At 34.2% G+C, this 16086-nt stretch overlaps 1 protein-coding gene across 2 annotated transcripts in view; it reads right to left on the reverse strand.

Annotated features, from left to right (window-relative positions):
• OSTN (osteocrin) overlaps positions 1–8254 on the reverse strand; it is a 388295-nt gene extending 380041 nt beyond the window's left edge. For both annotated transcript variants that reach the window (XR_009551679.1, XM_007517400.2), the window contains exon 1: positions 8131–8254. The gene's annotated coding sequence lies outside the window, so the exon portion shown is untranslated. The remainder of the gene's footprint in view (positions 1–8130) is intronic.
• Positions 8255–16086: the final 7832 nt, after the last annotated feature.

Raw genomic sequence — 16086 nt, forward strand, 5'->3', positions numbered from 1 at the left:
GGACTATTGACTCTCTACAAAACAGAGACCCCCCAACTCATCATCTGAACTACTCCAGTTTTTAGGTTCATGATTAGTTAACAATTTGTTTGGCTCTGTATGTTATCTCTTTTCTCAGCCACCAGGTTCCAGATGCTACCATGATACCAACCGGAATTCCCTGGGCAGACAACCCGACCAATGTGTCCTGGAGCCCACTTCACCAGAACCCTGCCCCAATAAGGAAAGAGAGAGACAAGATGGGAGTATGGATCGACCTGTCAACACCCATGTTAAGAGGCGAAGCAATTACAGAAGCCAGACCTTCCACCTTCTGCACCCCATAATGACCCTGGGTCCATACTCCCAGAGGGATACAGAATAGGAAAGCTATCAGGGGAGGGGGGTAGGATACAGAGTTCTGGTGGTGGGAATTGTGTGGAATTGTACTCCTCTTATCCTATGGTTTTTGTCAGTGTTTCCTTTTTAAAAATAAATGTAAGAAGGGGGAAAAAAGAATCAATCAGGTGACTTGGGATAGGAAAGATAAAACTAAAAACCATTAGGATGAAAAAGAGCAGACTTGAATAAGAGTAAATTTTAGAATAAGAGAAGGTGAAACTGTAAAAGATAAAAATATAACCAAGTATTGGATCTACTTTTTTCCTTGAGTGCTAGAGATGAACCCAGAAACTCAGGCAAGCTTCTCTGTATTTTTTTAAAGCACAGAGGTGGGAGAAATGAGCAAAGCATTGTTTTACCATATAGTGAATGACCCTGGCTTTCATCCTTAGTTCCATACTTGATACTTCCATGTGATATCAGGGATTAAATTTAGACAGAGATGCTATGCATTCTACCTGCTGACTCACCTCCTGGTCCTCTAAAGCAACTTTTTAAAAATGCAAATAACTACAACAATATAAAAAACAAACAGACAAACATACTTCCACATCTGCCTCTTTTGGTTGGTAAAGAATATAAACTACTCAGACACAGGTGACTGTGGAAATTTTTTTCCACCTGAAATGTTATCATTTGCATATGACATATTTAGAGTAGTTCTAACCATTAGAAATCCACATTAGTACTGAAATTTGCAGTGAGTCTGAATAAATTTGCAGTGAGTCTGAAATTCTAGGATTTTTTTAAATCTTAATTTCTCAACTAGAAGAACTGAAGAGAGAGTACATAACAGCCCCACTGCTAACAAAAATATTTTAATTTGGAAATAGTAATTTATAAGTCAACTGATTGCAAACTAATTGAATGATAAATATTTCTATCCTCTTTTTCACTTTAACGGAGTCCAGATATTTAAGTTAGATTTAATAAGAATCGCTATAAATAGATTCTAGATTTGATATTATAAACTGACAATGTGTACCAACCCATAATACAATCTTCTTTCTCTGAAAATATGGATTCTTTTCTTAGGCAAGTAGATGAGTGGACTTGGCCACAAAGTAAATCTGTAATACAGGGCAATATTTTCTACATTATGCCCTTTCCCTATTGCAAGCCGGAGCTATAGAGACCTTTTCACTAATATAGGAAAACGTCGAGGATACTAGATAACAGAGAGAATATACTTAAAAAAAAATTAAGAGTACTGAAAAGAACAATGCTTACTACAAGGTGTCTGTGGCTCACTGTAATAGGACACTGATCCAGACCAGTCAATAGCTTGAGTGCTAAGCAAACCTTTTATCTCTGGATCAAATAAAATGCTGTTGAGCTAATGGTCTCTAATGATGCATCTAATTCATTTTAATTCTGTTCTGATGGAGTAACAGACACTATAGGTAATGATAATAGTTGGTATAAATGTAGCTAGGAAATTCTTTCTGCCTCCCCTTAAATAGGCTAGAGTTTATATATAAAATTACACCTAAGTTTTCACATAAACACACCTCTCCTGAATTTTAAATACTTCTAGCTGAAAAGTAAAGAGACATAATATTTTTATGAAGATGTCATTTATGGTAAGCAGTTTAAATATTTCTGTTTTTTTTTCCACTTTATGGTGGGTGTTAATGGTTTACAGTATAGTTGTTGACATACAGGAAACCTCATCTATAAAATGCTTTTTAAGAAACAAAATCATATAAAATTAAATTATGACATGCTATGAAGCTTAAGATGCATTTCAATTTCAGTGGTGCTTACATGTAAATCATTTTTTTTCAAATTTTCTACCTTGATTTTTTCATCATATTTAAGTCACTATGCTCACTTCTCTTATATTTTCAAAGTAAGAATTTTTGAGCTGAGTTTCCAAAGCCCACAGCATACAGAAACTTTTTGGAGCTCAGAAAAAGAAAGGATAGCACAATATTTAACTTGAATACAAGATATGAAATTTTAAATTCATATGATATCAAACATTTTAAAGATCAGATTTTCAATTTCCCTTCATTTGGAGTTAATAGCCTACCTATTGAGATATAGCAATAACTTACATTCTTTCAATAATAACAAATCTTAGCATTAGTACACACAAAATTAGTAAATACAAAAATAGTAGATACAAAGATAGTAGATAAAAAAATAGAAATTTGTGATCATAAGACTTTTCATTTATCTGAAATCACCACAATATCACATATACAGCACATGTGTAGAAACATTTTTCACATAGTGTTATTTCAAAATCTTTTTAGATAAACTAAAAAAAAATCAAACATTTTGTAAAATAGAATTATTTTGTCTGAGGAGGTAACTGTAGCATAGTGTATGCCTTTCATTCATGGGCTTAATTTAATGGGTTTAACTACATTTAAATAAGAGAAAAACAAATAGGATATTTAAATGATAGAGCATAGTGTAGTGTCCTGGTTCCCCTCATCCTTCTTCCAATAAATAAATACTTATTCAATAGTATCCAATGATGAGAAATAAACTCAGACTAGCTTGAAGCACAGAATTAAGTGTCCTTGTGTTTCTGTTTGTCTAATGAACTTAAGCAAGATTCTTAAATAGACTAATAAAATTCAATTTATGAATCCGTAAAACATCAATGAATTAATCTTAGTTATTTAAAAATTAATATATTCACACATAGCACAAATTAAAGTTAATTTTATTTTTTAAAAACTGTATCATTTTATTCTTACTATAAATAAAGTCATTTAATGGAAATTCTAAATTGTGCATGAAAAGCTTATAAGTAATGCAAAGATATTAATTGTATAATATTACATCATTCTACTATAAAAGTGATTATTACTGAGTTGAAGTTAGGTGTTTGAAGTAAAGTCCTCCTAGGTAATACAGAGCTTACCACACCAGGAGTTTGTGGCCTTACATGAAGATAATATGTAAAACTTGTGTTAAACAATTGAGATGATGCATCACAATTTGACATTATACAATCTTGATATATTTTTCCCTCTGTTTTTCTTTTATCATTTAATTGGGAAGATAATAATTAGTGTTGACAGTTGTTGACACATGGGTACAATTTCCCATCTACCTGTGACAGGTGTCTCCAATCTTGGCATTTTGATGATTAACAACATTTAAGAGCATAAGAAAGTTTGTTCTTACTTTTCTTCCATGAATAAAGCAGCCAGGTGGCTGAGGTACTGGCTTGTTCAAAAACTGAGATTCTGGCCAGGTGACATGGGTTCTTTCTATTGAAGTACCACTTTACAGCTTTTGGTTAATTCAGCTCCAAAAATAAGAGAACTCAATGTGATTGGGTCACTTAAAACTTTAGATGGGGGGATTAGGGAGAGTTACATTTTAAATTTTCATAGCTCAAGGAAAAGATTTAAAATGATTGAATACTTTTCACCCAAGGCAATGAATTAAACTAATATTTTCTGTCACCAACATATTATCCTTACAAAAATATTTTTGAGAAACACAACTCATAGATACTTATTAAAATTATCTTCATAAAATTTATTATATTCATGAAATTGTGTGTTCGGCATTTATCTTTATGTTTGGAGTGTGATGCTGAAAGAGAAGGCAAAAACTGAGATGGAAAAACTTAACATTTGTCATAATTTTTTTTTAAGTATTGAGAATATGTTCTTTCCATCTTTTCAGGGCTCTTCAACTGAAAGTATTAAACTTTCCAAGTCACAAACCCAGTTAGAAGAATCAGAACAATGATTTACATTTTCTGACTCAATATCACGTTCCCTAATATATAACTTATTTGTAAAAGTATAAAACATTTTCCATCTCCAAAACAATTGCTTAGAAAAGAAAATGTTTATGGAGGTGTTCTCTATGTGGTACACACCCACATTCTGAAATGACTTCCCCTGAAAGATCCAAATCAATAACAGTAATACTGATAATTTATCAGTATACATGTGTTAACTGATTTCATACTTTTTATTCAAATTAATTTTATCATTTAGGATAGAGACAGAAAGAAATGGAGAGAGAGAGAGGGAGGGAGAGAAATACCTGCAGCACAGTTTCCCTGCTTATGAAGAAGGTAACTCCTACTTTGTACTCTGTTCCAGACAGTATTGCTTTAAATTCCTCAAACTTTTGTTGCTAATTTTTGTTTTTCCTTTTTGAATGATTCATCACACCACTAATCTTTTTCCTGTAAAAGGTTGAGAAGGCAGAGATATAAGATAGCACTTTAAAGGAAGATGCTGATATGCTTAACAGATTAGGTGTGAGTAGAAGCTCCTTGAGTGCAGGAACTAAGTGATCTTCACCATTGGACCTCAATGTCTTACAAATGCCTGGAATAGGATCACCATTATGTTTTGAATAAATAAAGTTGCCTTTACATAGGTGTAAAGCAGCAATGCAGGGCAAATATTAACTTCTCAGTTTTATTGACCTGAAAACTAGAGCTAAGAGAACAGAAAAAAATGAAATTTATATCAGAGACTTCAAGAGTGCTTGTTAATCTCACATCATAGATTATCAGTCCAATGAGAGGGATATGGGTCATTATTCCTTCATGATTATTCTTGTAGAATTTATTATTATTCTTTATCAAACATTATGTCTGTATATTATGTCCTTATACTGTGATCTTACATTCTTGAGTAATACGTTTCTTGCCATAAAGCCATGTTACTTAGATAAGAACTTTGTATGACTATAATTCTTCCAAGAAAATTTGTACTTTAATAATAATAATAATATTTAATAATGTGTATACAAAAATCATTAAAATTATGGAATAGATAAAATCTAGTAGAGTTATACCTAATCTTGCTGCTTCAACATTTGCTGCACTTGCAGTCTTTATCTGGAATTAAAAGGCTTTCAAAAGCTAAAGTTGTGGTTACAGATGCTTTGTAAATTACATGCCATGAATTTATAGAAAGTAGTCATAGGTGTGGATATAATTACTGATGGAGAATAATATGAATCTATTTTAATATATTCATTAAGAAAAAGGAGAACATATTTCTTTTTTTAGATTTACTAGAGAACTAATAAATAGCATGTATCATTCTTTTGCTTACTTCTTAATATGATAAGGCCTCAAAAATACTTTTCTCTTTTGCTTTTATGAAAAAATATTTTATCCTTGCATACCTTAAAGGACAAAATTACTCACTGGAATCTAGAATTATGGCAGGGAGATAGAAAATATGATCTAATAAATTGATTGAACGGTGGAAGAAAGTTTCATTGCAGACAGCATTTTATGGCATAGTATTTTATGTATTATCATTATTTCCAGTCACAATATTTCTATAAATATTAACATAGAACTGTAAGGAATATTGTAAACAGAGGAAAAATTGTATATTTAGAACAGCTATTTCAAGCTATAATTAAAAAGAAGTAAAATTATAGTATAATTTTACATATCTATTTATATTTTATGGTTTAATAACTGCAAAATATCTTTGACTTAATTGTTCCAGAAATAACAAGTTAGATTGTTAACAACATGATTGTCACACAAATTGTATAATATTGACAGCATAGTATAGTGAGGCTTGTTTCAGGAAAGGAAAGCCATCAAAAACATGGGAGTTGGGTACCTTGTTACAGACCCTTACACCAGCATAGGAGTCTCTGAAAAGGGATGCCCTTCTGAGAGAGAGGAAGGAAGAAGAACATCACTTATCAATCTTGTTAGTGTCCTGGCATGAGTAGGCAAGTCAGAGATTGCAGGGAAATAGTGTTATGCCAGGACACTAACAAGAGGGACAGAAAATTAGTTCTTGGGTTAGAGACGTTTAGTGCTAGAACCTGAGTTGATGGAGCATCCATAAAGAAAAAGGGGTAAATCTGAACAATGGCCTGTTCTGACCTAGGCAACTACTGGTAGGTAATGCTACCATCGCTCCAAAGGACATCCTGAGAATTATTTGGTGGTCAGATAAGGTGAAATCAGCTAAAAAAAAATGTCTTTAAATAGAGAAATATTTAGGCACACTAGGGCTGATCTGTATAGAGAGGTTCCCAGGCATCTGAGGGAACCTGAGACTCAGAAGTAGGGAGGGGTGAGGGGCTGGAAGGGGTGGGCAAGGGATGGGAATAAAACCACAAAAGTGCTGAATAAATTGTCCAGACACACAGAGCTATTACTGTTAAAGTCAGAACCAAGATTAGAAGGCTGGTGTCCTGATTCCAAAAGTCTCATTCCCGACTGCACTTTTGAATGTAAGCAAAAGCTATCTCGTAGGTAGGACTTACAATATATTAAATATCAGCAAGGGAGCTAAATTATATGATGTCTACAGGTTAGCCCAAAGATGCTGAGTGATACTGAGTCATCATCCTTCAATTTATGGAAAGCTTACTAATAGGGGAACTTTTCCCAGGTCATTCTCAAACCCATTACCCCTAGAACTTCTAATCCTTTGGTCTCTGTTAATAATATTAACAGAATATTGAATTGAGTCCTGTTCTGTCCTTAAAGTCTGCCTGAAGTTGTACAACTAGAGAGTAACACAGGAAAATATTTCAGGAATTCTCACTTTGAGTTTTATCTTCTGAGACGAACTCAAGTTATTCAAATTTTATTTTTATTTATTTTTAATCATGTGTCCAAATTACTGAATGTGCTTGAACAAGAAGTTAAAACTATAACCCATGGTTCTAAAAGTCTAGTTTACTAGATATATATGCTCTGTTGTCCACCCATAATTCATTATTTGAGAAGTAGTTAAAACCTTAAGGGATAAAAGAAGATAAAAAGGAAATATCATCCTTTAATGATTTTTTAATTAAGCTAACATAAAATTCAGTCATACAGAGACTGGAATTCATGTCCATGGGAGGGTATTTTAAAAAAAGTTCTAGAAGAAAGGTGAAGTGTCGTATGCAAGCTAAACAGAAGACACAAAATGTTCCTACTATTTTTTTTGAAGAGTATTAAATATATTCATATGACTTCTACAACTCTGTGAACATTAAAATCACCATGATTCTTTGTTAAGATTATTTCATTTTGAAAACCAGAAGCAAATAATTACATTTCCAAACCTATAAATAGAATATATTTTATCTATTTCTGTAATTCAAACAAGTGATATTTTGTATTTGTAGATCTTTATTCCCTGAGTACATATTAATGTTTTCACATATCCAAATCTGAAACATAAATTTAATCAATTCTCTGGCAGAATTCAAATACATGTTGCAGATTAAATTTCAGTTCAATTGATAATAGTAAAATAATCTTAAATGCTAAAGGAAGACATGATCTTAGACGAATTAAATTAAACTATGTTATTAATATCATATTTGAGTTTTACAAAATGAAAAACAGAAATGAATTCATTTTTAAAGAACTTTAGAATTTGATTAAAATGTTTCTTAAACTGAACTTTTGATAAAAACATGAAGAAACAGAATTTTCTAACACAGAACATCTTTGATTAAAAACAAAACTAATCCTATTAACACACATAGAAAACCATCATTTTAAATCCTATTTCTCTCTGTTTTGAAATGAAAAGTTAAAGAAACAAGGCAAAAATATGAAATGTTTGAGAAAACAATTAGCTTCATCCTTGGTTTGTATTACAAAATAATTCCTTTGAATTCCTACTCATTTTATAAAGGAAAGTGTTACTTAAAAAAGAGTTCTGTTTTAAAAAAATCAAGATACAATCTACATCTTTAAAGTATGCAAAAATTAAACAGTAGTTCAGAGAAAAAGCATCCCTAAACATTTATCAGCTTTTATATTTAACTTACCTTATGAAAAATCAGGACGTTCTAACTTTAGAGTCCTGCTTGTGGAGTTTCTCCAAAAGTCAGCCCTGATGGTGAGTTTTCTCTCTGAGTTTTTGTAGTCTCAGTTATACACCCCTTACTCCAATCCCTGCCTTTGCTTTCTCTTACATCATTTCTACAGATTTTCCACTGAACATTTTCCCAAGCCTCTCTTCAACCTCTCTCTTTTTCTCTTAATGTTTCCTCTCTCTCTCCCTTTCTCTCTCTCTCTCTCTCTCCCTCTCCCTCTCCCTCTCCCTCTCCCTCTCCCTCTCTCTCTCCTAGTCTTTCCATATCTATTCTATCTATTGATGTTATTGTGACATTAAGTAACAATAAGTTGGAAAATTTATACTCTGGAAAATTTAATTATACATTTAGCATAACTTCAGCCTTAGACCCATCACCTCCTCCTGAGGTTTTAGCTTAGTTCTAATTACAACAAATCATATCTAAGAAATAGTATATACTAAAATTTGTAAAGGAAATAGTCATGACAGTATTACCAATAATATTTAGGGAGGTTATAATCAGAAATCCAAACTGACTTACTTATATATCATTACATCGAATGATCATCTTTGTAACTATTGACCTGTTTCAGCCTCAACCAGGTGTACAGTGTTGTATCAGTAAACTGACAGCTACTTTGTAATTCATATTGCTGAACTGAGAATACGAATCCATAAATATGGGGATGTAGCATGTGGGCTGTAAAAGCAGGCATTATAATTACACTTATCTTGCTTTTATTCACCAGGATTTTAATTTTTAATCAAAATATTTTTTCCAGTATCTGAAGGCTTGTTTTGTTTTGGTCCCCATTTATCACATTTACAGCTTTTCACACAACATTAAAAAAAGAAAAATCCCAAAGCAATATATTTGATTGTTAGCACATTATTAGTTCATTTGATTCATAGTGGATACCCATTTGATAGAAAAAGAACTGAGATCCAGTTAAAGTAAATGACTATGAAATCACATAGTGAGAAATTACTAGCAGAGCCAGATTGCAATACTGATATCCTTATTCCTCTATCTAGTCTTTTCACTGAATTTCATTTTGTCTATTTAAAAAATGAGAAAAGAGGGAGTCGGGCTGTAGCGCAGCGGGTTAAGCGCAGGTGGCGCAAAGCACAAGGACCGGCATAAGGATCCCGGTTCAAACCCCGGCTCCCCACCTGCAGGGGAGTCGCTTCACAGGCGGTGAAGCAGGTCTGCAGGTGTCTTTCTCTCCTCCTCTCTGTCTTCCCCTCCTGTCTCCATTTCTCTCTGTCCTATCCAACAACGACAACAACAATAATAACTACAACAATAAAACAACAAGGGCAACAAAAGGGAATAAATAAATAAAATAAATTTTAAAAAAAATGAGAAAAGAAAAGCCAGATCATTCTTTTGCACAGATATAAATTTGTTCTTTTTTTGCCTTTGCTTAAAAATCCATTTAAAATACTAGTCACCAGTGTAGGAGCTATTACATGGTTAATTTGAATCTAGATGCGGGAACTGACCAGAGTACACTGAACTGGTGAGACAGTAAAATGCTTCATTTTTATGAAGGGCTTCCAGGGATAACATATGTCTCAACAAGCCTGAAATTCGAGTAGCTGGCAGCAATAATTCACAAGTCAAGATAAAAATACAACCTAATTATGGACCCTTGTTTAGACATTACTGCCATAAAACAATTATGTTAGCTTGAATCCACATGATGGAAAACTCTCAATATAGATTTAACGGATGCATCATAATGCTACCAGAAGCCAATATTTTTGCCATACCTTCTGCCTGTATTTGAAATGTCTCCTTGAGCATGCTGACAAGTGATATCTGTGGTTGATTTATTCCAGATCTGTCCCTGCTTAGACAGTCCAAAGATTCCACCCTATTTGTGGATTTTGTTGACCTAATTCAAAAGCTTGACTTAACTGTTCTGCAGCAATAGAAATAGAAACCATTTATTCCAGGAACATGTCCATGGTACATTTAAGCCATTTATATTACCTTCTGCACATTACCCAGTGTAAAATACCCCATGTAAAATATTTATGCACCTAAATGTGATATAAAAAGGTTGTTAGCTTTTTAAAAGGGTAGAAATAGGAATGTATAAAGAAATTGAAATACAGAGAAAATAAACATGTGATAGATGTTTAGTAGTGATGTATGGGGGTATACTAGGATAAGAAAGGGAGAAAATATTATTGAAAATCAAGATACTTTATTAATACTTTCTATAACAACTATCCACAGGATTTATCATTATTCACACATAAATTATAATGATAAATTGTTAAGTTCAAATATGTCAAACAAATTGCCCAAGTTCTCACAAATTAGAGGTAGTGGGATCAATTAACTTGCTATCTTTACTAGTCAATATTTTGGTATAAAAAAGGGTAGAAATTCAGACTGAGTAATTGAGGAGAATCAGATGTAAGTCGTTTGCAGGGGAACCAGTACACCAAATGAAAATATTCAGTTACCCTTAATCTTGAAAGTTAAAGGTGACTGATTAGAGGACTAAGAAACAAAGGGGTCTTGGTAGAAGAAACCATCTGGAAGCAGTCTGGTGGACTACAGAAACCGTTATCTCTATTTCTATCACTTTTTAAATATATTTATTTATTTATTTATTATTGGATAGAGACAGAGAAATTGAAAGGAGTGGGGGAGGTAGGAGAGGGAGAGAGACAGACACCTACAGTCCTGCTTCACCACTTGTGAAGCTTTCCCCCTGCAGGTGAGGACAAGGGGCTTGAACCTGGGTTCTTAAGCACTGTAATGTGAGCGCTTAACCAGGTGCACCACTGCTTGGCCCCCACTTGTATCAGTTGGTTAAAGTTCCCAGGCAAATAGTTAAACTGGTAGAGTACAGGACACGTATGGCTGGGCAGCTATTGTATGCTTAAGGCTTCCTTTCTTTCATGGAACTTTATGCATATATGGGATAGTGCTCTGACTTCTTTCTCTCTTTATCTCTCATGTGAGGCTCTATCTCATATGAAGTAAAGAAAAGTCTTTTAAAAATAAAGAGTAGGGGCAGGTCAGTGGCGCACCTATATGAGCCCATATGTTACCATGGACAAGGACCAAGGTTCTACGCCCTGCTCCCTACCAGCCTGGGGAAGAAGGGGAGGAAAATTCAGTAGTAGTGAAGCAGATCTGCAAGTGTCTCTTTTCCTTTCTTCCATTCCCTTTCCTCTTTATTTCTCGATGTCTTATCAGAGAAAAAGAATCGAAAGAAAAATAAAAGGCTGATGAATCCACTATTTTTTTTACTTGCGATTGTTTAACCAATAAACACAAAAAACAGATTCATTGTAAATATCGCTATGTCTGCAAATGCCACCTTTACCCATTTTATTAGTTCATGCTTCCTAACAGTTTTATATTTAAGTTAGATTTACCAGTGTATAAATGACAAAAACAAAATTCATTATGTTAAAGTGTCCAGTTTGACAAGTTTTGACAGAGTTAAGTGGTATGTACCTTTCATTACAATCAAGATATTATAACACATGTGTTTACTATATAAGTTCCCACTGTCCCCATTCCCCACATACCCTTTTACAGTCAGTCCTTTGCCCCCACTCCACATCTTGGTAACCATGGATCTGATTTGTGTCCCTATAATTTCCTTTTTTCAGAAGGACCATAGGAAATTACATAGTATGTAGCTTTTGGTGTCTGGCTTCTTTCACTTAAAATAATGTTTGTGATTTTTTATCCATTTGATTTCTTTCTTTTTTTTCCCCCCACATTATACCTACACTCCTTCATTGTCATCATGTGGGTGTTTTATTGGATAGGTATGCCAAAATTTAGTTATTAATTTACCAGTTTACAAAAATTGGGGTTATTTTTAGTTTGGAATTATTATTAATAAAACTGATATAAATATTAATGTAGAGGTTTCTGAGTGGATATATATTTTCACTGTCCCTGAGTAAATGCATACATATGAGACTCCTAGATCATTTATTAATTGTATGTTTAACATAATAGGGAATAAACAAACTAATTTTGAAAGTGACTTTACCATTTCATATTCTCACAAGAAATGCATGAGTTCCAGTTGCCTAGAAATCTCACTAACATTTGATGTTCATTGTCATAAAAAACAACCTTTAATTTGTATTTATATTTCCTTTTTTTAATTTATAAAATGGGAATATTGACAAGACCATAGGATAACAGGGGCACTACTCCACACAATTCCCACCACCAGAACTCCGTATCCAATGCTCTCCCTTCACAGCTTTCCCATTCTTTATCCCTCTGGGAGTATGGACCCAGGATCATTATGGGTTGCAGAAGGTGTGAGGTCTGGCTTCTGTAATTGCTTCCCCACTGAAGATGGGTGTTGACAGGTCAATCCATACTCCCAGCCTGTCTCTCTCTTTCCCTAGTGGGGCAGGAAACTGGGGAGGTGGGGCTCTTGGTCACATTGGTAGGGTCATCTGCCCAGTGAAGTCAGGTTGGCATCATGATAGCATCTGGAACCTGGTGGCTGAAAGAGTTAAGATATAAAGCAGAGCAAATTGTTCATGATTATGAACCTGAAGGCTGAAATACTGCAAATGAAGATTTGGGGTCTCCATTTTGGAAAAAAGCTAGTGGGTCTATTTTAGGTATATTCCAAGGAGCCCATGACTTTACTAGTTTTTCCTTGCACCTGGCATTTAATATGCAAGTGATCTAAGTTATTGTCTGGGGGGATGGTGTCATAGTTGGGAAAAGGACCAGAAAACTGGATCAGAGAAGAGAATAGTTCCCAAATATGGGAAAAGTATATAAATATTGTTAACTGTAAACCCCTCAATCTGATCTGGGGCCCATAGTCAGCACAGTAGCCTATGTAACATCTGCAACCCTGTAGGTCTGAGCTCACATTCTGTGGTCACAGCTAGGAACATTCCGGGCTGTCCCAATGTCAGGACCCATCATCCTTGGGTGATAGGCAGAGTATGATATCCAACCTCCTTTCAGAGAATGAAATTTTCCCTACCCTTTTTTGATCCTCATTGAGGACCAGGTCTGTAGGGGCCCACCAAGGGGTCCATTATGCAGTTCCTGATGGAGATGACCAGTGACAGTGGCGAGAGGGATCTGTTAGAGGTCTAGGCCCATCATGTCTGTGTGAGAATCCCAGGACTCCTTGACTAGCACCCCAGGTGATACGGTGGCCTGTTAGTGACTAAAGAGTCATCATTAAAGTATGCCAGTCTCTTGCCCGTATTTAGCTTTTGTAGTGCTTACTTTGTCTCACAAGTTTTGCTTTGGAGTTATTGAGGAAGATGTTGTATTTGTATTTCTTTAATGACTAAGTGTGTTGAGACATTTATTCATAAACTTATTTTTCATTTTAGTATCTTCTTTGTTGGAGGGTATGTTTAATATATTGCTTAGTAGTAAGCTGATTAAAGTTACTATACAAAATACAAAGCACTTAAAAAAATAAGGTCTATATAAAGTAAAAAATTATCTTAAAAGGAACAGAGTAGTTAGGGGGTGATTCAGAGATAAAATGCAAAGATACATGTTTGAGGCCCTGCCAGCACATATGCTACAGTGTCAGTCTGACTCTTTCACTTTCTTATTCTTTTTTACCTTTTTTCTCATATCCTATCATTAAAATAAATATTGTGAAGCTAGATAAGTTGGCAGAATTTCTGAATAGGAATTTCTCTAAAATATAAAATAATCAATAGGTACATAAAATGATGTAAATTACTAGGGCAAGGGAGATAGCATAATGGTTATGCAAAAGAATTTCATGTTTCAAGGTCCAAGAGCCATGTTTAATATCCAACACTGCCATGAACCAGAGCTGAGCATTGCTCTAGTTAAAAATAAATATTCATCACTAATAATAAATGAAATATAATTCCAAACCACAACACTATATATCATACCTGCTGAATGGTTTTTATAAACAAAAATGTGTTAGCAAGGATATGAAGAAAATAGAAGCCTTATGATCAAAATACTACAAAAAAATGGGAATAGAGGGAAAATTCCTGAAGATAATGGAGTCTATATATAGCAAACCTACAGCTAGTATCATACTCAATGGTGAAAAACTGGAAACATTTCCTCTAAGATCAGGTACTGGACAGGGCTGCCCACTATCATCATTACTATTCAACATAGAGTTGGAAGTTCTTGCCATAGCAATCAGGCAGCAGCAAGGAATTAAAGAGATATAGATTGGAAGAGAAGAAGTCATAACCTCCCTATTTGCAGATGACATGATAGTATACATAGAAAAACCTAAGGAATCTAGCAGGAAGCTTTTGGAAATTATCAGGCAATATAGTAAGGTGTTAGGCTACAAAATTAACATACAAAAGTCAGTGGCATTACTTTATGCAAACACTAAGTTGGAAAAAGAAGAAATCCAAAAATTAACTCATTTTACTCTATCAACAAAAATAATAAAATGGGAATAATCCAGTCAAAGAAATGAAAGACTTGTATACTGAAAAGTATGAGTCACTATTCTAGGAAATAGAAAAAGACACAAAGAAGTAGAAAAATATTCCATGTTCATGGGTTGGAAGAATTAACATTCTTAAAATGAATATACTACCCAGAGCCATACACAAATTTAATGCAATCTTCATTAAGATTGTAACCACATTTTTTAGGAGAATAGAACAAAGGCTACAAATGTTTATCTGGAACCAGAAAAGACTTATAATTGCCAAAACAATCTTACGAAGAACAGATCTAGAGGCATCACACTCCCAGATTTCAAATTGTATTATAGGGCCACTGTAATAAAAACTGCTTGGAACATGAATAGACACACTGACCAGTTGAATAGAATTGAGAGCCCAGAAGTAAGCCCCCACACTTATGGACTATGGAACTGGAACATGAATAGACACACTGACCAGTTGAATAGAATTGAGAGCCCAGAAGTAAGCCCCCACACTTATGGACTATGGAACTGGAACATGAATAGACACACTGACCAGTTGAATAGAATTGAGAGCCCAGAAGTAAGCCCCCACACTTATGGACTATAAATCTTTGACAGACGTGCCCAGACTACTAAATGGGGAAAGGAAAGTTTCTTCAACAAATAGTGTTGGGAAAATTGGGTTGAAACATGCAGGAGAATGAAACTGAACCACTATATTTCATCAAACACAAAAGTATATTCCAAGTGGATCAAGGACTTGAATGTTAGACCACAAACTATCAGATACTTAGAAGAAAATATTGGCAGAATTATTTTCCATCTAAATTTTAAGGATATACTCAGTGAGATAAATTCAGTTACAAAGAGGACTAAGACAAGAATAAGCAGTGGGACTACATCAAATTAAAAAGCTTCTGCACAGCAAAAGAAACCAATACCCAAACAAAGAGAGCCCTCACACAATGGAAGATCTTCACATGTCATGCATCATACTAAAGGCTAATAATCAAAATATATAAAGAGCCTGTCAAACTCAACAACAAGAAAACAAATGACTCCATCCTAAAATGGGGAGAGGACATGGACAGAATATTCACCAAAGAAGACATACAAAAGGCTGAGAAACATATGAAAAAAATGTTCCAACTCATTGACTGTCAGAGAAATGTAAATAAAAACAACAATGAAATACTGCTTCATTCCTGTGAGAAGGTCATACAACAGAAAAGATAGCAGCAACAAAGGGTGGAGAGGTTGTGGGGAAAACGGAACCCTCCTGCATTGCTTTTGGGGATGTAAATTAGTCCAACCTCTGTGTAGAGAAGTCTGGAGAACTCAGAAGGCTAGAAGTGGAACTACACTATGACCCTGCAATTCCCCTCTTGGGGATATATCTTAAGGAACCAAACACAACCATACAAAAAGATTTATGTATACCTATGTTCATATTAGCACAATTAATAATAGCTAAAACCTGTAAGTAACCCAGGTGTCCAACA

The sequence above is a fragment of the Erinaceus europaeus genome, chromosome 9, assembly GCF_950295315.1.
Source record: "Erinaceus europaeus chromosome 9, mEriEur2.1, whole genome shotgun sequence".
Lineage (NCBI taxonomy): Eukaryota > Metazoa > Chordata > Mammalia > Eulipotyphla > Erinaceidae > Erinaceus > Erinaceus europaeus.